This window comes from Periplaneta americana, unplaced genomic scaffold (genome assembly GCF_040183065.1).
Source record: "Periplaneta americana isolate PAMFEO1 unplaced genomic scaffold, P.americana_PAMFEO1_priV1 scaffold_52, whole genome shotgun sequence".
NCBI lineage: Eukaryota > Metazoa > Arthropoda > Insecta > Blattodea > Blattidae > Periplaneta > Periplaneta americana.
Genome location: NW_027185533.1, coordinates 58,510 through 79,012, shown reverse-complemented (window position 1 = coordinate 79,012; position 20,503 = coordinate 58,510). Strand labels below are relative to the sequence as shown.

At 40.9% G+C, this 20,503-nt stretch overlaps 2 non-coding genes across 2 annotated transcripts; both read left to right on the top strand.

Moving 5' to 3' along the window:
* Positions 1 to 411: 411 nt before the first annotated feature.
* Positions 412 to 530, top strand: LOC138694138 (5S ribosomal RNA). The gene has a single exon (XR_011330813.1). It is a non-coding gene; the product is annotated as a 5S ribosomal RNA (ribosomal RNA).
* Positions 531 to 17,208: 16,678 nt separating this feature from the next.
* LOC138694137 (5S ribosomal RNA) lies at positions 17,209 to 17,327 on the top strand. Its single transcript, XR_011330812.1, has one exon. It is a non-coding gene; the product is annotated as a 5S ribosomal RNA (ribosomal RNA).
* The last annotated feature ends 3,176 nt before the right edge of the window (positions 17,328 to 20,503 follow it).

Genomic DNA, 20,503 nt, shown 5'->3' with positions numbered 1-20,503 from the left:
GAGCTTCAGTCCATTCGTAGTAGCCGCCGGTGCAAGAAGTGAATTGAAGTTTGTGTGAAGTTCCGTAGTATGGCATGAAAATGATGTCGAAAATCCGACTACAGTTCCACAACCATGTGGTTGAAAGGAGGCTCCGCTGTTGAACAACAATCCACCTGTGGCTTAACTTAGAATGCCGACTAGCTGTTTTATTAATCCCGTGTCAATCCAGCAGTGTGTGACGTTGAAACGTAACCAAACTGCCGTTGATAGATAGATTTATCATCTATCCCAATGACATCCAACGAGCTTGGTAATTTAGGTACAGAGTCTAAGCAGGCAGTTTACGTGTGTGTGTGAGCGAGTGCAGGTTTTATCGAGTGCACCCCAATCCCATCGTCCTCAAGTGCCTACAGATTACGCAGTTTCATCGGCAACGGCCATACCATGTTGAAAATACCGGTTCTCGTCCGATCACCGAAGTCAAGCAACATTGGGCGTGGTCAGTACTTGGATGGGTGACCGCTTGGGAACACCACGTGCCGTTGGCGATTTTTTTTTTTACGTCACTATTTCCAGCGTGTTCTAATAAGACTTATGGGATATTATGTTCCCTTCCCTATTCCAGCTATAGCTTGGATGATGACGCCGCTGCATAATTGTAGAGTAATTGATAATTCTTAAGTACTTGCAGCTCCGTATTGAAACTTATGACTGGTAGCATATTCATATGAGACGGTTCACTTCTCTGCGTTTTCTCGAAGAAGGGAATATGTATTCAGGGGATTGTGAACGTACCTCGCGCTCTCCCTAGAAGTTAGAGACATTTTAGGTAAAGAATGTAATATACTGTACATATATGGCTAATTAAAATCCCATTAGTTACTACATTTCAGTGGGTAGTACAAATTCCATAATGAAAATATCTCTGTCCTAGTAGTTGTATCCTTTAAAGAAGCTCGTTGTTTTCCCATGATGAAGGGCAGAACTTGGTCGGTAGAAATTTAAACAGACTGCATTATCAGACCAGGCGTTATTTCAATATCAGCGTTTAGTTTAGGAAATATAGCAATAGCGGAGTTGGGAGAAGTAGTTATAGCATGTACAGTAAGTATAAACAGTTCGCTGTACTGTACAGTGAATATAAATATTTGAATGTACGATGGCAAAACATCAGACATACAGTACGTAGCTCACATATCTTTAAAAATAAATAAATAAATAAATAAATAAAAATAAAGAAGACATTCTGAGGAGTGAGTGGAAAGTGCATATTATAATGAATATTTTTAACTCTCAGTTGACATTGAGAGAGAAAGCCATGCATCGGGGAACCGGTGACTGTTTTTGCGTTACCTTCTGCTATTGGCGTTGTTGGTTAGTAACGAATGAAAGGGGTAGGACGCGGAATCAAATGTCAAAAAACGATAGGGAAATAATAGTAACTGGTTGTATTTCGATCGAGCTCGGCGTGCTGATTCACCAGTGGGGTGTTTCACAAAGTTTACAATCTTTGGAAATTGTGAACTCTGTTTGTAAACTTCTGTTTCACAATCTTTGTTTGTAAAGGTGGACTGTACAAAGGAAATCAAATCTTTACGAATGAAATTTTGCGCTCTTTACAAGTGATATGTTTGTTTCACAACGAAGGAGTAATTTTACAAACGTGTAAACTAAACTTTACTAGTGAAGTTAGCACATTTTCTACAGTAGCCCTGTTGAAATAGCTTCTAATTGTGAATGAAAAAAATAAACACATATGTATAAAATCAATTTTATAGTAACAGGGTACCATTAAGAATTACACTGAAGCAGTTGTGATGTTATTGAGTAGTTCTAGCGACTCAGACGAAGATTTTGCATTTAGGCCTAACGTAGAATTTTCCGGCCACGTTCGTATCATTGTACGAATATTAATGAAAGGTTTCGAATGAATCCCGCGCTATACTTCAGAATACCGCGTTAGTTCTTATATACGAGGAACGTATTTAATAAATACTCGCACTTAAAGAAGAAAAACTTTGCACCGAAAACCAATCACTTAATAATGCAATGTCGGCATTACTTACGCAGTATTCTGAAGTCGTTCCGAATCCCATTTCGCTGTAATCTCTCCTACAAGATATGGGACATCACATGCAACATCTGAAAGGGAAAAGTGGTGCCCTAACCTCAAAGCGAGAACTGCATTGGTTGCATAGTAGCTCTCAGTTCCCTGCGTTAGCAGATAAGAACGGAATTTATAAGATTACAGTGTGCAAAAGTTCACACATGGTAGTTGATGTTGTTACAAGATTGAAAAAACTCGAGGCGGGTTATTGATCACCGAATGTGCTTACTCGGGCAAAGGATTTTTATGCTCCTCCTGCTGGGTTCCCTAATGTTGGCGAGGTTATGGATGAAACAATAAAATATACTGATGGACCAGCAGAGAGCGAAGTTGATTTTAATGGATGGACATGTTAGCTGCTCTATCAACTGCATATAACTACGTGGGTCAAATCCATTATTTATCAATTATTTGAATGAATTTCGCGCTAACTTTCGTCAGTTAAGTCGTAGGCTAATTAATGCATTGGTATGCTCGACCAATTGCATGCCGCGAAACTCCGTTGTCGCCGATGTAGCAAAATCTAAATAAAATATATATAAAAAAATATAAACATGTCCATCGATAGTTCTAAAATTACAGCTACTTTACCTCTGATCCTTAGTGATTTTTGTAAACTGTCGTTGGCGATTTTGTTCAACCAATTATGCGTATTTGTAAGTTTGTTTCGCCGATTTTGTAAAGTTCGTTAAAACATACAAGTGAATAAGATTGCATTGTGAAACACAGTTAACAAGCATATGTAATATTTCCGTTGTTAATTGTATATTGTTAATTTGTAATTTGTTAGCGTTGTGAAACATGCCCCCATTTACCTTTAGAGGTAATATCTACATTAATATTTAGTTAAAATTTAAAGAAATTTTAAACGAATGGAAGCTGCATTTTAATTCACCCCAAATTACTATGTTCCCTTTCAGATTATCAGCTGTTGTTGTTGTTGTTGTTGTATTGTAAGTTCTCACTTATTGTTAGCTAGCCGTACCCGTTCGCTCCGCTCCACCTGTTAGAAATAAATATAAAGTAATTACATAATTAAAATAGGACGTCTGATCCAGGGAACAACTTTTACAACAGCGCAAGATAATCTGCTTCGCATATTACCCAATTTTTTTTTAGCACTGCATTTATTGCATATATATTTTATGTATTTTAACACGATTCAATTGAGCATAGTTAAAATATGAATTATTAAAATAATGGATTGCCAAGCTAAAGTACTATTACTGCATACTAAATCAATACACTCTCGTTGTTCGTTAATTCTCTGAGATTAAAATGCGTGTACATAAATATTATTTTAAGAAATACAGAAAACGAATGTACAAAATAGCCTATCAAATTTTCTGTGCATAAGAAGCTATTTTAATCTTACCTGTCCTCGATTTACTCAGACGTTACTGTAATAACATTATAGCATTATGTCCATCTAGAGAAACTACAGTTTCCAATGGTGAAATAATAACTAATTATACAAATCAGTTAATTTACGAGCTTGTGATATTACTTCATACAAACACAGAAACATTCCCTGTAGGCTATGTTTAATAGCTTTCGATTGTTTGTTGATGTCCAAGGCCCCTGTTTCGATTGTTGTTGTCCAAGGCCCCTTATAGACGAAGTCATTTGTTCTTAATTCATTGCACCGTCTTAGATAGCGTTATTTTAATTTTAAAACTCATTTATCTCATTAAATATCAGTCCTATCAAAATGTTGTAAAAAAATAAAACTTAACGGAAATCATTTTTAAAGGAACATCTGTTATGTAACATTTTTTCTCAAATATCAATAATAAGCGAGATATTTCGATTTATTTAATTCAGGCCCCCTTATAACTCCCCTTTTAAATAATGTATTTCGAATGCCATATAGCCTAAAATCTAAGTTACAACAAACTTAATTTATATTCCAGTTTTCATATAAATCGGTTCAGCCATTATCGCGTGAAAAGGTAACAAACATACAGACAGACATACAAACAAAAATTTCAAAAATGCGATTTTCGGTTTCAGGGTGGTTAATTATATATGTTAGGACCAATTACTTTTGGAAAATCGAAACTTACCAGAAAAATTTCGGCTACAGATTTATTATTAGTATAGATAGTACGAGATACGACCGCAATTTTGTACGACTAGTGTAATGAAGGAATGCAAAAAATTATTTTGGAACTTTGCAATGTTAGTCTATCATTAAAATAAAATTAAATCTTAATTCGTCCCTTTTGCAGGAGTCTTCTTCATCCAGTATGTTGTTGGCTGATATGGAGGAGGAGGGGGGGGGGACATGCTCTAAAGGGATTAAATTTGCTTAGCAAATCGATATGGTGACTAACGCTTGCAATGCGTCATAGCTATAATTGTACTGCGCGGTAATTTCAGAGTAATAAGAGTTCAGTTCAGGGATCTGCTAATTTCTTCATATTGTGTTCGGCAATGGAATAGTACCGCAGTAGCATTAAGAGGTTTTTATAATTTGAACTGATATGTGCAGGTATATTGACCCCCCCCCCCTCCCACCGCTGGCCGACGCGGACTGCAATGACAACAGTAAGCCACACGTCATACGTAAGCCTTTCTTCTTCTTCATCTTTGCTCGCCTGGCAAATACAGTCTTGGATTTCACATATTCAATTTTTCACAGTCCCAACTCCCTTGCATGGACGTGTTTTCACGTACCTTTAAAGTTTCTCCTCTCATTCATTCAGTCTATTCGCAAGCCTGAGGGTTTTCCGTGGTTTTCCCTAAGGAGCTAAGACAAATGTAGGGATGAGCCCAGAAAGAAAAGGGCATTCACTTCCTTAGACCCTGGTAACTGCTCTTTTTAGAGGAAGGAGGAGGAGAAAGAAACCCCCCCACCCCCACCGACGTGGACTGCAATGACAACAGTAAGCAACACGTTATATGTAAAGCCTTTATTATTATTATTATTATTATTATTATTATTATTATTTACAATGGGACTAAAGGTGGTGTAGATACACTATGTCAAATGTGCCACAATCTTTCCTGCAATAGAAAGACGAGGCGCTGGCCACTAGCAATATTTTACAACATGCTAAATATTGCAAGTATAAATTCATGGATAATTTATAGTTAGAAGAACTCAGAAAACAATATCAAGAAAACAATTCATTTTCCAATTGTGTGAAGAGCTGACAAAACCGTGGATGCAGCACCGCTTTGCACGTCCTACTTTACACCGATCTCTGCGGGCAACAATTGAAGAACATCTGAACATTGCTGTGCAACAACAATGCCAGGTAATGCAGCCAGATGGTGAACGTACTGTTTGCTATAAATGTCCTGCAAAGAAGAGGAGAATGATGACAACATTTTGTGGACTTTGCAAAAAGGGGTTCTGCAGAGAACATCGCGCTGTTGTTTGCACTAATTGTAAATAGGACAATAACATGAACGTAAAGACTTTATGACAAACTTAAAATTAAATGAACACTAATGGCTACGAAAAGTGTAAAAGTTGTTAAATGTGTGATATTGAGTTGATTTCAGTTAATTAAAATGTGAGTAGTAAAAATTACGAATGCTTACCTTTAACATGAGTACAGTGATGATTACCTGTCTAGGGTTAAGTAGTCGCGTGGTGAGTTTAGGAATTCCCAGACCACCTCTAAGATTGTTTAAAATAAAGGTATTGTAATCGTACGTTTCTGTCTTTTGTCAATAGTAACGTTGACCTTTCTTTTTCGAGAAAACAAAATCTGTTGTACAGTTAAAGGTACTGAAATAGTAAGAAATTTTCTGAAATCCCCACGCGTTTGCAAGTGTAAGTCTCTGTTGTAACCTGTTGATTTACGAGAGACTGCGTGTGCTTCCGTACAGTGTTTCTAAAATGTGCAGTAACGAGTCAGAAATCATTGGAATGTAGTGTAGGTGTGTTTGTTATAACCGGGAATCAATCCGCAGTACTTGACCAATCAACTACGGGAAATATCAGAAAAATTGGCAGGAGTTAGCAAGAAAAACAAAGGTAAAATATCACGTGAACGAGCACCGATACCGAGCACTATGTACAATATACCCTAGAGAAAAAGACAAGAAAACAAAAGTCAACCGCTGCAAGTGTTACGAAGTGGTGTGTGAAACATATAATGAAGAATGTCTGCGGGAAGCGCATCTAGTGAGATAAAGGGTGAAATGGAGGATTCTGCTAAAAATAAAGAAAGGAAGAAAAATGTTTACAGTTAATACAAGTATTGTTTTCTCTTGTGGGTTTATGTTTAGTATAATAGATGTGTGTGTGTGTGTGTGTGTGTGTGTGTTCATTAAAAATTAGCATATCCTTAATGAATACATCCTAAGTGGTATAAATGAAATTGTATAAACTGCAGGGAATCTTAAAATATGAAAATTGCGATAGTTGTTTTCTTTACAGTCCGACCTTTTTTAATAAACTAGTGTGAGATATGAAGTTTTGCACATTTAAGGGTTGTTAACATGAATGTAAGGAATATATATTATGATATGATATGATATGATTCTCAAATACTCTGTCCTGCTGACCCTTCACATTTCTGTATTCGGGCGAGTGTGTATTCTTCTTCTTCTTCTTCTTCTTCTTCTTCTTCTTCTTATTATTATTATTACTATTACTATAATTATTATTATTATTATTATTATTATTATTATTATTATTATTATTGTGTGAAGAGTTGTATCGGAAGTGCTTTATAGACTAAATTAATAATTTCTATCTTAACTGAAATATTTACATTATATTTCACACAGTATAGTTACAGGTAGCATAAATTCAGATAATGGTTTTTATATGGGAATCTACTTCTTGTGTTTAGAGGCTACATTTATACAGAGTTAATAATTTCTCCCCTATGTAACATATTTCCATGAAATTTTATACGCATCTATGCAAAAACGAATTATGCTCGTGTAATTAGGGAATTAGGGAAAAATTAGTGTTTCTGATAATTTTTAATGTTTTAATAGAAATTATGCTCCTAAAAGATGACTAGCCTGCCATATTTTTCGCAGTTGGTAACAAAATGCTAGATTCATGGATATACTCCATAATTTAGTTGTTCATTATATGTTCAAGAAGTGTTGAATTTTTCTTGGAGAAATTAAGCTCCTTCATCCAGACTCTGAAAAGTGGCTGCTGTCGAATTCGTAAAGCGCCACCAAGAGATGAATATAACATCTAAGTTTGCAGGATGTAGCAGCTAAATTTTAAGCCGTATAGAGTTTAATATTTGATTAATGTGTGGGTAGAAGAATTGAAAGTTAACTCAGGTTTACTTGTAATGCACAGCCTGTTAAATATGTCGTAAAAAAAAAAAAAAAAAAAAAAAACTAGTTGCACAAATCTCAGTAAACGTGCCAATTAAATGAATGCTAACGTATTATAGATTGCTTTTCGCGTATTAAATGAAAGTACACATCTTGTCCTATGACCTCCATAAGGGAAGGTTTAACAATATAAAACAGCCACTGACCCCACGAACAAAAATCAACTGAAGAGCGTGACTTAAAAAAAAAAAAAAAAAAAAAAAAAAAAAAAAAAAAAAAAAAAAAAAAAAAAACTCATGTTTTGTCCCACCTCTTACTGATATTGATGTTTTGTATGTTGTTGTGCACAATGCCTAGCTTTTGTTTAAGCCTAGATATTACTTAAACTTCGGTTATGATGAAGTTGATTTTCTTACATAGTTTTGCGTTCTGGACAACTGTGCGCCGGCATCTCTCGGAACATCCGAGATCAGGTCCCTATCCCCTCCACCGCAAAGTCAAATAGCGTCTGTCACTTGATTTTGAATATTAAACAAACATACCATCACGGCATTTCCGTTATGGCATCTGGTGTCATCAATAAGCTACAAATAAAGGAAAGAAAGAAAGAAAGAAAGAAAGAAAGAAAGAAAGAAAGAAAGAAAGAAAGAAAGTAGCACAGTCACTGTCCTGAACAAGGTACGCAAGTATTATTTTAATTAATGCGTATCGCCTACCAGCCGCCGAAACTATTCGACAGGAGAGTGAATATCCTACACGGTCCTGTAAAAATGTTCTGAATACACTAAATGACGTGTAATTTTTTTTCTATTATTAGGACAATTGAACGTGTCATTGCTCCTGCGGGTTGCTTTGTTTCACACCACAGAGAATTCAGGTTCTCTACCCCCCGGGATTCTAGAGATAAGAGAGCGATGAGGTTAAAGGAGTAGGCGTTTGTTCGTGTTTTTGTTTTTACTTTAGAAAAATTGCGAAACGTGACGCAATAGCGATAAGTTTTATGAACAAGTTTGCTGAATCGACCAATTGAAGGTAATTTATATTTTGCTAAAGAAGAGAGGAGATTAATGAAATCAGTTATTGTAATAATCGTAGTAGATTGAAGGAATTGTTTGTATTCAAACTCCTTTTGTGAAATAAGCTGCTCGGATGCTTATCAGGGTGACGGTTATAAATGTTATCGTAATACCCACCCGAGGTCACAAAGGTCACAGTCTTCCGCTTGTCCTTTCCTAAGCAGACCACGTCTGTACTATCGAAAATAATGAGTCACAGTTATAGTTTCGTGAAAGTAAAAAATGTTAGATAGGAGACAAGTAGCTACTCTTATACAATCATAATCACATTTTGTATCCAATATAGTATAAACGAGCTACATGTAAGTACTGTGTAAAGTTTCATTAAAACAATATATTATATATGAGACAAGTCACTAATTTTTGTCAAAACGCATCGTCTATAAAGGGGTAGTTTCTCCTCTTATACAGTAGTGACTATAGTGCGAAGTTTCATGGAAATATGTCACATTTTTAGTCCAGCTAGATTTGCTTTCTGGACCACTTTGAGCCTTGGCGCTTGTGATCGGTCGGACGGAGGATCACTCGTCCCGGCGGCGTTAACCCTTAATTTGGTAAATATATATAATGTGCAATATTATAGAACTGTGAAATTTTTTTTTAATTTTCCTAAGAAACTTTGTTATCCATCGTTCTATTAAAAAATTGTTTATTAACCTATAGGATACATTGCGATATTTGTCAAACAGGCTGTGGGAAAATGCTGATACGGTGAGGAATGGAAAGGGAGAAACCATTTATATTATTGAGGTGACCTTGAACTGAGGGTAGTAGGAACGAGACCTGGAGTACGGTACAACCGGCTCTTCCGAGAAATAACTAGTGGCCCTGAAAAGGGCCTTTTTGCGGGCAGGAGTACCTTTGTTAATTCAAGCCCTCTCGCCGCGGATGCGCCTAGCCAGCTGAATATCCTTGGGCATAATGGTCACGCGCTTGGCGTGGATGGCGCAAAGGTTGGTATCCTCGAAGAGACCGACGAGGTATGCCTCGCTTGCCTCCTGCAAGGCCATTACGGCTGAGCTCTGGAAACGGAGGTCGGTTTTGAAATCCTGAGCGATTTCACGCACCAAGCGCTGGAAAGGCAGCTTGCGGATGAGGAGCTCGGTGCTCTTCTGGTAACGACGGATCTCGCGAAGAGCAACTGTACCAGGTCGGTATCGATGGGGTTTCTTCACGCCTCCAGTAGCCGGTGCGCTCTTCCTAGCGGCCTTCGTTGCCAGCTGCTTTCGTGGAGCCTTGCCTCCCGTGGACTTACGCGCAGTTTGCTTCGTACGTGCCATCGCTTACTCCTTCGTCCTCGCAACCCAAGTTGACGCAATACAGTCGCGCCCGCTGCCCCCAAGAGGGGTATTTATGTCTTCGCCCGTTGAGAAGCCACGCCCCTTCCGTAATGTGATTGGTCCGCGGGTTTTAGTATATAAACCAAAAAATGACCCGCCGTCGAGATCATCATCACATCATTCTGCCGACGGACGAGGTACAGAGACGTACAACAGAGGCTCCACTGCATCTCCGAGAACTTCGCGTCACAGCATCGCAGTTTGGCCTTGAGATGAGCACCAGCAGCGGCGGGCGCGGACCGCCGCGACAACCACCTGACGCAGCAGTCGTCACGGACGATCACGGCGGGCAACTTTTCATCGTTCCGACAACTACGAAGAAGGGAAAGAAGAAAAAGAAGACTCACTCTACCACGACTGTGACTACACTCGACCAACCTACAACTGACTCCCATGAGACCACTACGCTACAGACTAAATTGACAACACTAGACCCGTGGACCGAACTAAAAAACTGGCCGTCTGAAAGAGCGAACCGATCAGTAATGGTCGAAGACGCTGACCCAGACTTACTAGCGACGCTCCAACCTCCTCATCGAGCCGACACATTGACACTTGGACCAAGAACGAGAGTGTTCACATTCTCGACACGACTCAAACTACAGAAAGCTACGAGACCCGACCCAAAGCAATTCGGGAAGAAAGCCCGCTACATTGCGCCACCGACCGCAACTCTACAAGGACCTTGGACGCTACCGACTGACCCTCCAGCACCATCCCGATCCGTTAAACCCGACCGGCCCTCAGAAGGTCCTTCCTCTGAAACCACCAGACCCGAAACCCCTCCACTGCAACACATTCAGGACTCGTACTTTTACACCACGAGTGAATCTGCCTCTTCTGAAGGTTCAAATGAATCCGAAGGAGAGGTAGACCAAGACTGGCAGAACGCCAAGTCACGGCGCAAGAAGAAGACTCGACCAACCGCGAGCGCCGGTTCGACCACGGCAGCCGAGAAGGTCACGCCCAGTCCACAACCTGCTCCCCAGAATTCCCTTGCACCCACACCACCACCAGACCGAGACACCACAGCCGCAAGTGAACGACTCAAGAGCAGAACGACTGTGAAAATCACTAGACACACGACTGACAACAATAACCCACTGTTCATCCAGAAGCTTATAAGACAGAACAACTTAAACATGGAAACTCCGAGACAATACTGGGCCTACTCTACAGGAACGACGACACTTACCTTCCCGACGATTGACGAGGCGGAACGATTTGTTAAAGCCATACCGGCCAGAACTTTTGGACCGTCCGCACAACTTTTCATCGTCCATACACCATCTCACCAAGGACAAAGACTTCCACGAAACCGAGAGATCAGTGTCGTCATGAAGAATGTCGGCACCCAGATCCCGGAGGACGAATTGTTGCAGATTCTACGGGAAAAGTTCCCTGGAATCAAGCGCACCTCTAGAATAACTTCCGCCCAGACTAACCAGCCGACGCAGATGGTTCGACTCATAGTACAAGACGTGACCACAGCCGACCAACTTCTATGTGGAATCAACATAGCCGGACGTAATTACAAAGTCGAGCCAGCCCACGAGACAGTATTCCACAGACCGTGTCAGAACTGCGCCCAGTATGGACATAACAAAACCGACTGCCGAAACGACAAGACGTGTTTCACTTGCGGAAAAAATCCCGTCCACTGCAAACACCCACCAGACAACCAAGTCAAGTTCTGCGCCAGCTGCAAGAGCGATACCCACTATACGGGCCAAGCACGCTGTCCAAACTACCCCCGACATAACCCAACCCAACAAACTCCAACCCACATCCCGGTTCAAACACCCCAACAGATCCCTCCACCAATTCCTAAACCCTCACAATCCAGTCCAATCCAACTTCCCGAACCAAGACCTGGAATATCGTACGCCAGTGCGGTAAACCCGACAATGACCGACACGACAGAACCAACAACGGAACCGACACAGACTAACACCGAACAAATCGTAGCAGCAGCTCTAAAATCTGCAATGCAGAAAATAGAAAGCTACATCGACCAACAGATCAACAGACTGCGAGATGAAATTGTGATGTTCACAATTTCACTCCTCACGACAGACGCCCAACCCAAGACAAGACGAACGACTTTAGCAACAGCTAACCAGACAGCAAGACGGCTCTTACGCAGACAAGTTGCTCACCACTTTGTGGGTAACAAACTACAACTATCACTAGCACCACTGAAACGTGACACGACCAACCACAGACAAACAACCAACAGCGGCCCTTCATAGGGCCGCGCGACAAAAGTAAACCACAACCAACACAGACAACAGCTTCATCCAGCCACATAAATCTGCAAGATAACAGCATCCAAGGCCAACGCAGCAGCCTGGTGTGAGCGGAGAAGACGCTGACCCGTAGAGAGTCCAACGAGCGAAGCCTAGCCGGGACCACAACTCAACTGTCGCTACAGACAAAACACCGTAACCTGAAGAGGGCATATGTAAGACCCTAAAACAGGTTGCCCTTTGGGCAAACAACTTTGAGCTTGAGCTTGAGCCGTCGAGATCACTTTTAACCTTCGTCACACGAGCAACATGACTGGACGCGGCAAGGGAGGCAAGGGTCTTGGCAAAGGTGGAGCGAAGCGCCACAGGAAGGTTCTCCGAGATAATATTCAGGGCATCACGAAGCCGGCCATTCGTCGTCTCGCCCGACGTGGAGGCGTAAAGCGTATCTCCGGCCTCATCTACGAGGAGACGAGAGGTGTTCTCAAGGTCTTTCTGGAGAACGTAATCCGTGACGCTGTAACATACACCGAGCACGCGAAGCGGAAGACAGTCACGGCCATGGACGTGGTATACGCCTTGAAGAGGCAGGGGAGGACTCTCTACGGGTTCGGCGGTTAGACTGCCTACACACGTCTGCTGCCGAATCCGTCGGCAAAACGGCCCTTTTCAGGGCCATAAAATCCGTCTAAAAAGGGCAGTAGTTGTCGAGATTAATTTAATTCACCTTTACTGTGTGACCACTAGCTCAACAGGCCAGTGCGGAAAACAGAACTTATTTCGTAGGGGCACTTCAGTATCAGCAAAAGACGTTGTAAGAAATGCCTCTCCGTTTTTCAAATGGGTCTGACCCCAACGCTTGGTATATCAAGTGGAAAGACCGGATTCCTCTGTGAAGCCTTGCTCCTCGGATTATGTTACCTGTTACTGTAAACTTCTGTAAGTCAATAATCACTGTCCGAAGAATTGGTGGGTAATATGACAACGCAGGTAGGCAATGCTCACCAGACCGTAACAAGGAACCGAGGGGATTGACACATACTGAACATCACATCACCACGTTTTTGCAATGCCAACTTTTAGGTCATAGGAATCCAGTGTGGTAAACACTGGGGAGAAGAGGTACACATCGCATGTCAGAACACAGGACTTCGTCCTGTCAGACAACTTCCACGTATAGCTTGCGTCATTTCGGTTCGAACGAAACGACAGAGAGAGGGGAAATTCGAACGCAAATTGTCAAAGCCTTCGATTCCTACGAGAAGGTCATGTCATCATCTCAGTATTGGGGTTCCTGCGCGTGCGGCCAATATGTGCACCAACAAACAAACGCATTAGGAACTCTATTATAACGCCGTAAGTTGTTCACCAGTTATCGATTTCTTATTCAAAATTAGTTTCATTCGTAGTATGTAGTAAAGTAAACTAGTATATTCAAACGTATATGTCTAAAACCACGATGGGCACCAAAGAAGGGGACTTGTGATTATTTTCACGATAATCTCCATTACTCTAATATGATAGAAATATATTACATAAATTTCGAAGCCAACTATGTACCTTGGCATCATCATCTAATTTAACTCGTATTGTGTTAAATTATATAATAATAATGAAACCTTTCTATATGCATCAGTATAATGTGTTATCACACAATAGCCTAGTAAATGTACAACGGTTTCAAGTACTTCAGTGCGAACCTGGGACAACGACATCGTTCAGAGCACAAAATTACAGAATGATGATATTAAATCAGCCCACCGGTATAGAGAGAGAGAGAAAGTTGACACGCGTAATGAAATTACATTACGAAGCCGTGAGAGAGGATTAACAATACTGGCTATTTCTGACTTTTGTGAGGTTAGTGGGGCCCTTAAAAGGGCCGTTTTACGGAGAAGGGGCTTAAGCCTTCTTCTCGGTTTTCTTCGGGAGGAGAACCGCCTGGATGTTGGGCAACACACCACCCTGGGCGATGGTGACGCCGGACAGGAGTTTGTTCAGCTCCTCGTCGTTGCGAATGGCGAGCTGTAAGTGACGAGGAATGATCCTAGTCTTCTTGTTGTCACGAGCTGCGTTGCCAGCCAACTCGAGAACTTCGGCCGCCAGGTACTCCATCACCGCGGCCAGGTAGACTGGCGCACCGGCACCAACTCGCTCTGCGTAATTGCCCTTACGCAAAAGACGGTGGATACGGCCTACCGGGAACTGCAACCCAGCACGGCTGGATCGAGACTTTGACTTTCCCTTCACCTTGCCTCCCTTTCCACGACCCGACATGATGCTACTCCTACTTGCAGCTGTTTAACTACAAGAACGACGCCTCGCCCAAAATGATGCAGGGCCCGGTGTCAGAGTTGATTGCTGGCAGAGCCAGCGGTCGTTTTAGGGTCTTACATTACAATGCCCTCTTCGACCGTGAGTGCTTGTGAGTGCAGTGTTAATAGAATGTTGGATATTTAGGGCTTTTATGAGATTGAGATTGAGACGTGGAAAGAAGACAGGTGGGTAGAAAGTAAGAAAGAAGATTTAAGAAGCAGATTTTAAGTTCTGATTTGTTGTTATTTGAGGAGTGACCATGAACTGTTTGTGATGTAAATTATTTACTGGGCTTGCGTGAATTTTGAATGTATTTATTTACTGTTAATTATTCAACGATAGCTATCATGCATCACTAAGCAGTGGTGAGGGCAGTCACAATTTGTTTATATTGTTGTTATCCTTGTGTTTGGGCGTTGGCATTTTGACTTCAGCTATCCAGCAGTCGGAGAGATGTTCGCTGGTACGTTATGTTGTGGGTGGGGTATTTGATTTCGATTTCCTCTCGTTGTAGATGAAAGTGGATTATTAATTGTATGTGTCGGGTTCTGGTCTATGACATGTATGTGCATTCCTCAACGATGGCATTCTTTTGGGGTATTTATGGGAGACAGACCGCGAATGAGCCGACTCCGGGAGACGAGGGGTTTTGTAGAGAGGGAGAGAGAGGGGGAGAGTTTAATGGTTATTTTGTGGATTGAAGTGATCTTGATAGGCTTGTAGGAGTTTTTCAATGGTTGTGTTCTTGTTGGTGTGTGGAGGATTGTTAAACATATGTTGTGTGTATGAGCGACGTAGTGCGAAGTGTGTGTATTTAGTGACTGTTCGGATTAGGTGTGTGGAGAGTGGTTTCGTTTTGGTGTGGATGTATACTGTGTCGTTTCTGGTATGTTTGGGTAGTCGAAATATCTGGCGCAATAATTTCCTTTCACGGGACTCAAATTTCTTTTGTGTTGAGGGTGAAGATTGCAATAGAAAGTAGGAGGAGTAGGTGCACTGGGATCGAACCAGTGCTTTATATAGGTGTAGTAATGTGTTGGCGTGGCAGCCTTGTCGTCTAATGCCGCTTAGGTAGCTTACTGCTTTAGTGGCTTTGTTGTATTTGTCCCATATTGTTTGCGCTATTGTAGTCCAAGAGAGTTTTGATGTGAGTGGAATGCCTAGATATGTTAATTTGTGTTGGAGTGGTATTAATGCTTGTCCGATTGTAATGTGTTGTCTGTTTGTGATTCGTGATTTTAAAGAGGGGCGGAAGACACAGGTTTGGGTTTTTTCGGTGTTGATGGTAATTCTCCAGGTGTTGGCCCACTCAGTGTACTGTCTCAGGGCGTTGTCTATTAGTACCCTGGCGGATCGTAAGCGGGGATGGGTGGCCCAGAAAGCAACATCGTCAGCAAACTGTGCCAGGCCCACTTGATTGTTGTTGGGTTGAGGGATGTCAGATACATATATGTTATAGAGCCCGACGGTAACCTTCACTTTTACGCCAACGTCAATAATCGACAGCGGACCAATCGTAAAGTCACAAACGTTTGCGCTGTTTCTATTGGCTCGCACTGGGAAGGCAGTACGGCATTGTCCCTGCGACTTAAATATTTTTCTCCCTCCGGGCTCATCATCAGACGAGCACCATGCCCCCCAAAGCTTCCGGAAAGGCTGCCAAGAAGGCCGGCAAGGCCCAGAAGAATATTTCGAAGGGCGATAAGAAGAAGAAGCGCAAGAGGAAGGAGAGCTACGCCATTTACATCTACAAGGTTCTGAAACAAGTTCACCCAGACACGGGAATCAGTTCAAAGGCTATGAGCATCATGAACAGCTTCGTTAACGACATCTTCGAGCGCATCGCCGCGGAAGCTTCGCGGCTCGCGCATTACAACAAGCGGTCGACCATCACCAGTCGGGAGATCCAGACAGCCGTCCGTCTCCTGCTACCCGGTGAGCTGGCCAAGCACGCCGTCAGTGAAGGGACCAAGGCCGTCACAAAATACACTAGTTCCAAGTAAGCGGGAGTGCTTGCTAGGGAATCAGCAACCGGCCCTTTTAAGGGCCACAAGTTATTCATAACAGAGTAGATGAATGAAGAACAACAGCGTTTCCCACCGAGTGAAAATTTAAATAATCACCCCGATAACACTTCTAGGATAGATAATACATTATAGGCAGTCCATGGGAGACTTGGATCCACGAGGCAAATTCGTTTCCTTAATAGTTTCGTACGACTTATATGAGAGCGCGGTGTCATTCCTACTCACTTGGCAGCATTAATTGTTGAGGGAAAACAACTTAGAAGGTAACTTGTCGACCGCGGTCATAATCCTTCCGCAGGCCACTACTGAGAATCTGTGGACATACGGGTAATCTATCTTTATTGAAACTCGGGTTCATAACATACGACTGATACTTTATATATCTGTCACGTAATCCATCAAGAGACAAATGTCCCCCCCCCCCTAGTCAGTAGCGAGCTTCAGTCCATTCGTAGTAGCCGCCGGTGCAAGAAGTGAATTGAAGTTTGTGTGAAGTTCCGTAGTATGGCATGAAAATGATGTCGAAAATCCGACTACAGTTCCACAACCATGTGGTTGAAAGGAGGCTCCGCTGTTGAACAACAATCCACCTGTGGCTTAACTTAGAATGCCGACTAGCTGTTTTATTAATCCCGTGTCAATCCAGCAGTGTGTGACGTTGAAACGTAACCAAACTGCCGTTGATAGATAGATTTATCATCTATCCCAATGACATCCAACGAGCTTGGTAATTTAGGTACAGAGTCTAAGCAGGCAGTTTACGTGTGTGTGTGAGCGAGTGCAGGTTTTATCGAGTGCACCCCAATCCCATCGTCCTCAAGTGCCTACAGATTACGCAGTTTCATCGGCAACGGCCATACCATGTTGAAAATACCGGTTCTCGTCCGATCACCGAAGTCAAGCAACATTGGGCGTGGTCAGTACTTGGATGGGTGACCGCTTGGGAACACCACGTGCCGTTGGCGATTTTTTTTTTTACGTCACTATTTCCAGCGTGTTCTAATAAGACTTATGGGATATTATGTTCCCTTCCCTATTCCAGCTATAGCTTGGATGATGACGCCGCTGCATAATTGTAGAGTAATTGATAATTCTTAAGTACTTGCAGCTCCGTATTGAAACTTATGACTGGTAGCATATTCATATGAGACGGTTCACTTCTCTGCGTTTTCTCGAAGAAGGGAATATGTATTCAGGGGATTGTGAACGTACCTCGCGCTCTCCCTAGAAGTTAGAGACATTTTAGGTAAAGAATGTAATATACTGTACATATATGGCTAATTAAAATCCCATTAGTTACTACATTTCAGTGGGTAGTACAAATTCCATAATGAAAATATCTCTGTCCTAGTAGTTGTATCCTTTAAAGAAGCTCGTTGTTTTCCCATGATGAAGGGCAGAACTTGGTCGGTAGAAATTTAAACAGACTGCATTATCAGACCAGGCGTTATTTCAATATCAGCGTTTAGTTTAGGAAATATAGCAATAGCGGAGTTGGGAGAAGTAGTTATAGCATGTACAGTAAGTATAAACAGTTCGCTGTACTGTACAGTGAATATAAATATTTGAATGTACGATGGCAAAACATCAGACATACAGTACGTAGCTCACATATCTTTAAAAATAAATAAATAAATAAATAAATAAAAATAAAGAAGACATTCTGAGGAGTGAGTGGAAAGTGCATATTATAATGAATATTTTTAACTCTCAGTTGACATTGAGAGAGAAAGCCATGCATCGGGGAACCGGTGACTGTTTTTGCGTTACCTTCTGCTATTGGCGTTGTTGGTTAGTAACGAATGAAAGGGGTAGGACGCGGAATCAAATGTCAAAAAACGATAGGGAAATAATAGTAACTGGTTGTATTTCGATCGAGCTCGGCGTGCTGATTCACCAGTGGGGTGTTTCACAAAGTTTACAATCTTTGGAAATTGTGAACTCTGTTTGTAAACTTCTGTTTCACAATCTTTGTTTGTAAAGGTGGACTGTACAAAGGAAATCAAATCTTTACGAATGAAATTTTGCGCTCTTTACAAGTGATATGTTTGTTTCACAACGAAGGAGTAATTTTACAAACGTGTAAACTAAACTTTACTAGTGAAGTTAGCACATTTTCTACAGTAGCCCTGTTGAAATAGCTTCTAATTGTGAATGAAAAAAATAAACACATATGTATAAAATCAATTTTATAGTAACAGGGTACCATTAAGAATTACACTGAAGCAGTTGTGATGTTATTGAGTAGTTCTAGCGACTCAGACGAAGATTTTGCATTTAGGCCTAACGTAGAATTTTCCGGCCACGTTCGTATCATTGTACGAATATTAATGAAAGGTTTCGAATGAATCCCGCGCTATACTTCAGAATACCGCGTTAGTTCTTATATACGAGGAACGTATTTAATAAATACTCGCACTTAAAGAAGAAAAACTTTGCACCGAAAACCAATCACTTAATAATGCAATGTCGGCATTACTTACGCAGTATTCTGAAGTCGTTCCGAATCCCATTTCGCTGTAATCTCTCCTACAAGATATGGGACATCACATGCAACATCTGAAAGGGAAAAGTGGTGCCCTAACCTCAAAGCGAGAACTGCATTGGTTGCATAGTAGCTCTCAGTTCCCTGCGTTAGCAGATAAGAACGGAATTTATAAGATTACAGTGTGCAAAAGTTCACACATGGTAGTTGATGTTGTTACAAGATTGAAAAAACTCGAGGCGGGTTATTGATCACCGAATGTGCTTACTCGGGCAAAGGATTTTTATGCTCCTCCTGCTGGGTTCCCTAATGTTGGCGAGGTTATGGATGAAACAATAAAATATACTGATGGACCAGCAGAGAGCGAAGTTGATTTTAATGGATGGACATGTTAGCTGCTCTATCAACTGCATATAACTACGTGGGTCAAATCCATTATTTATCAATTATTTGAATGAATTTCGCGCTAACTTTCGTCAGTTAAGTCGTAGGCTAATTAATGCATTGGTATGCTCGACCAATTGCATGCCGCGAAACTCCGTTGTCGCCGATGTAGCAAAATCTAAATAAAATATATATAAAAAAATATAAACATGTCCATCGATAGTTCTAAAATTACAGCTACTTTACCTCTGATCCTTAGTGATTTTTGTAAACTGTCGTTGGCGATTTTGTTCAACCAATTATGCGTATTTGTAAGTTTGTTTCGCCGATTTTGTAAAGTTCGTTAAAACATACAAGTGAATAAGATTGCATTGTGAAACACAGTTAACAAGCATATGTAATATTTCCGTTGTTAATTGTATATTGTTAATTTGTAATTTGTTAGCGTTGTGAAACATGCCCCCATTTACCTTTAGAGGTAATATCTACATTAATATTTAGTTAAAATTTAAAGAAATTTTAAACGAATGGAAGCTGCATTTTAATTCACCCCAAATTACTATGTTCCCTTTCAGATTATCAGCTGTTGTTGTTGTTGTTGTTGTATTGTAAGTTCTCACTTATTGTTAGCTAGCCGTACCCGTTCGCTCCGCTCCACCTGTTAGAAATAAATATAAAGTAATTACATAATTAAAATAGGACGTCTGATCCAGGGAACAACTTTTACAACAGCGCAAGATAATCTGCTTCGCATATTACCCAATTTTTTTTTAGCACTGCATTTATTGCATATATATTTTATGTATTTTAACACGATTCAATTGAGCATAGTTAAAATATGAATTATTAAAATAATGGATTGCCAAGCTAAAGTACTATTACTGCATACTAAATCAATACACTCTCGTTGTTCGTTAATTCTCTGAGATTAAAATGCGTGTACATAAATATTATTTTAAGAAATACAGAAAACGAATGTACAAAATAGCCTATCAAATTTTCTGTGCATAAGAAGCTATTTTAATCTTACCTGTCCTCGATTTACTCAGACGTTACTGTAATAACATTATAGCATTATGTCCATCTAGAGAAACTACAGTTTCCAATGGTGAAATAATAACTAATTATACAAATCAGTTAATTTACGAGCTTGTGATATTACTTCATACAAACACAGAAACATTCCCTGTAGGCTATGTTTAATAGCTTTCGATTGTTTGTTGATGTCCAAGGCCCCTGTTTCGATTGTTGTTGTCCAAGGCCCCTTATAGA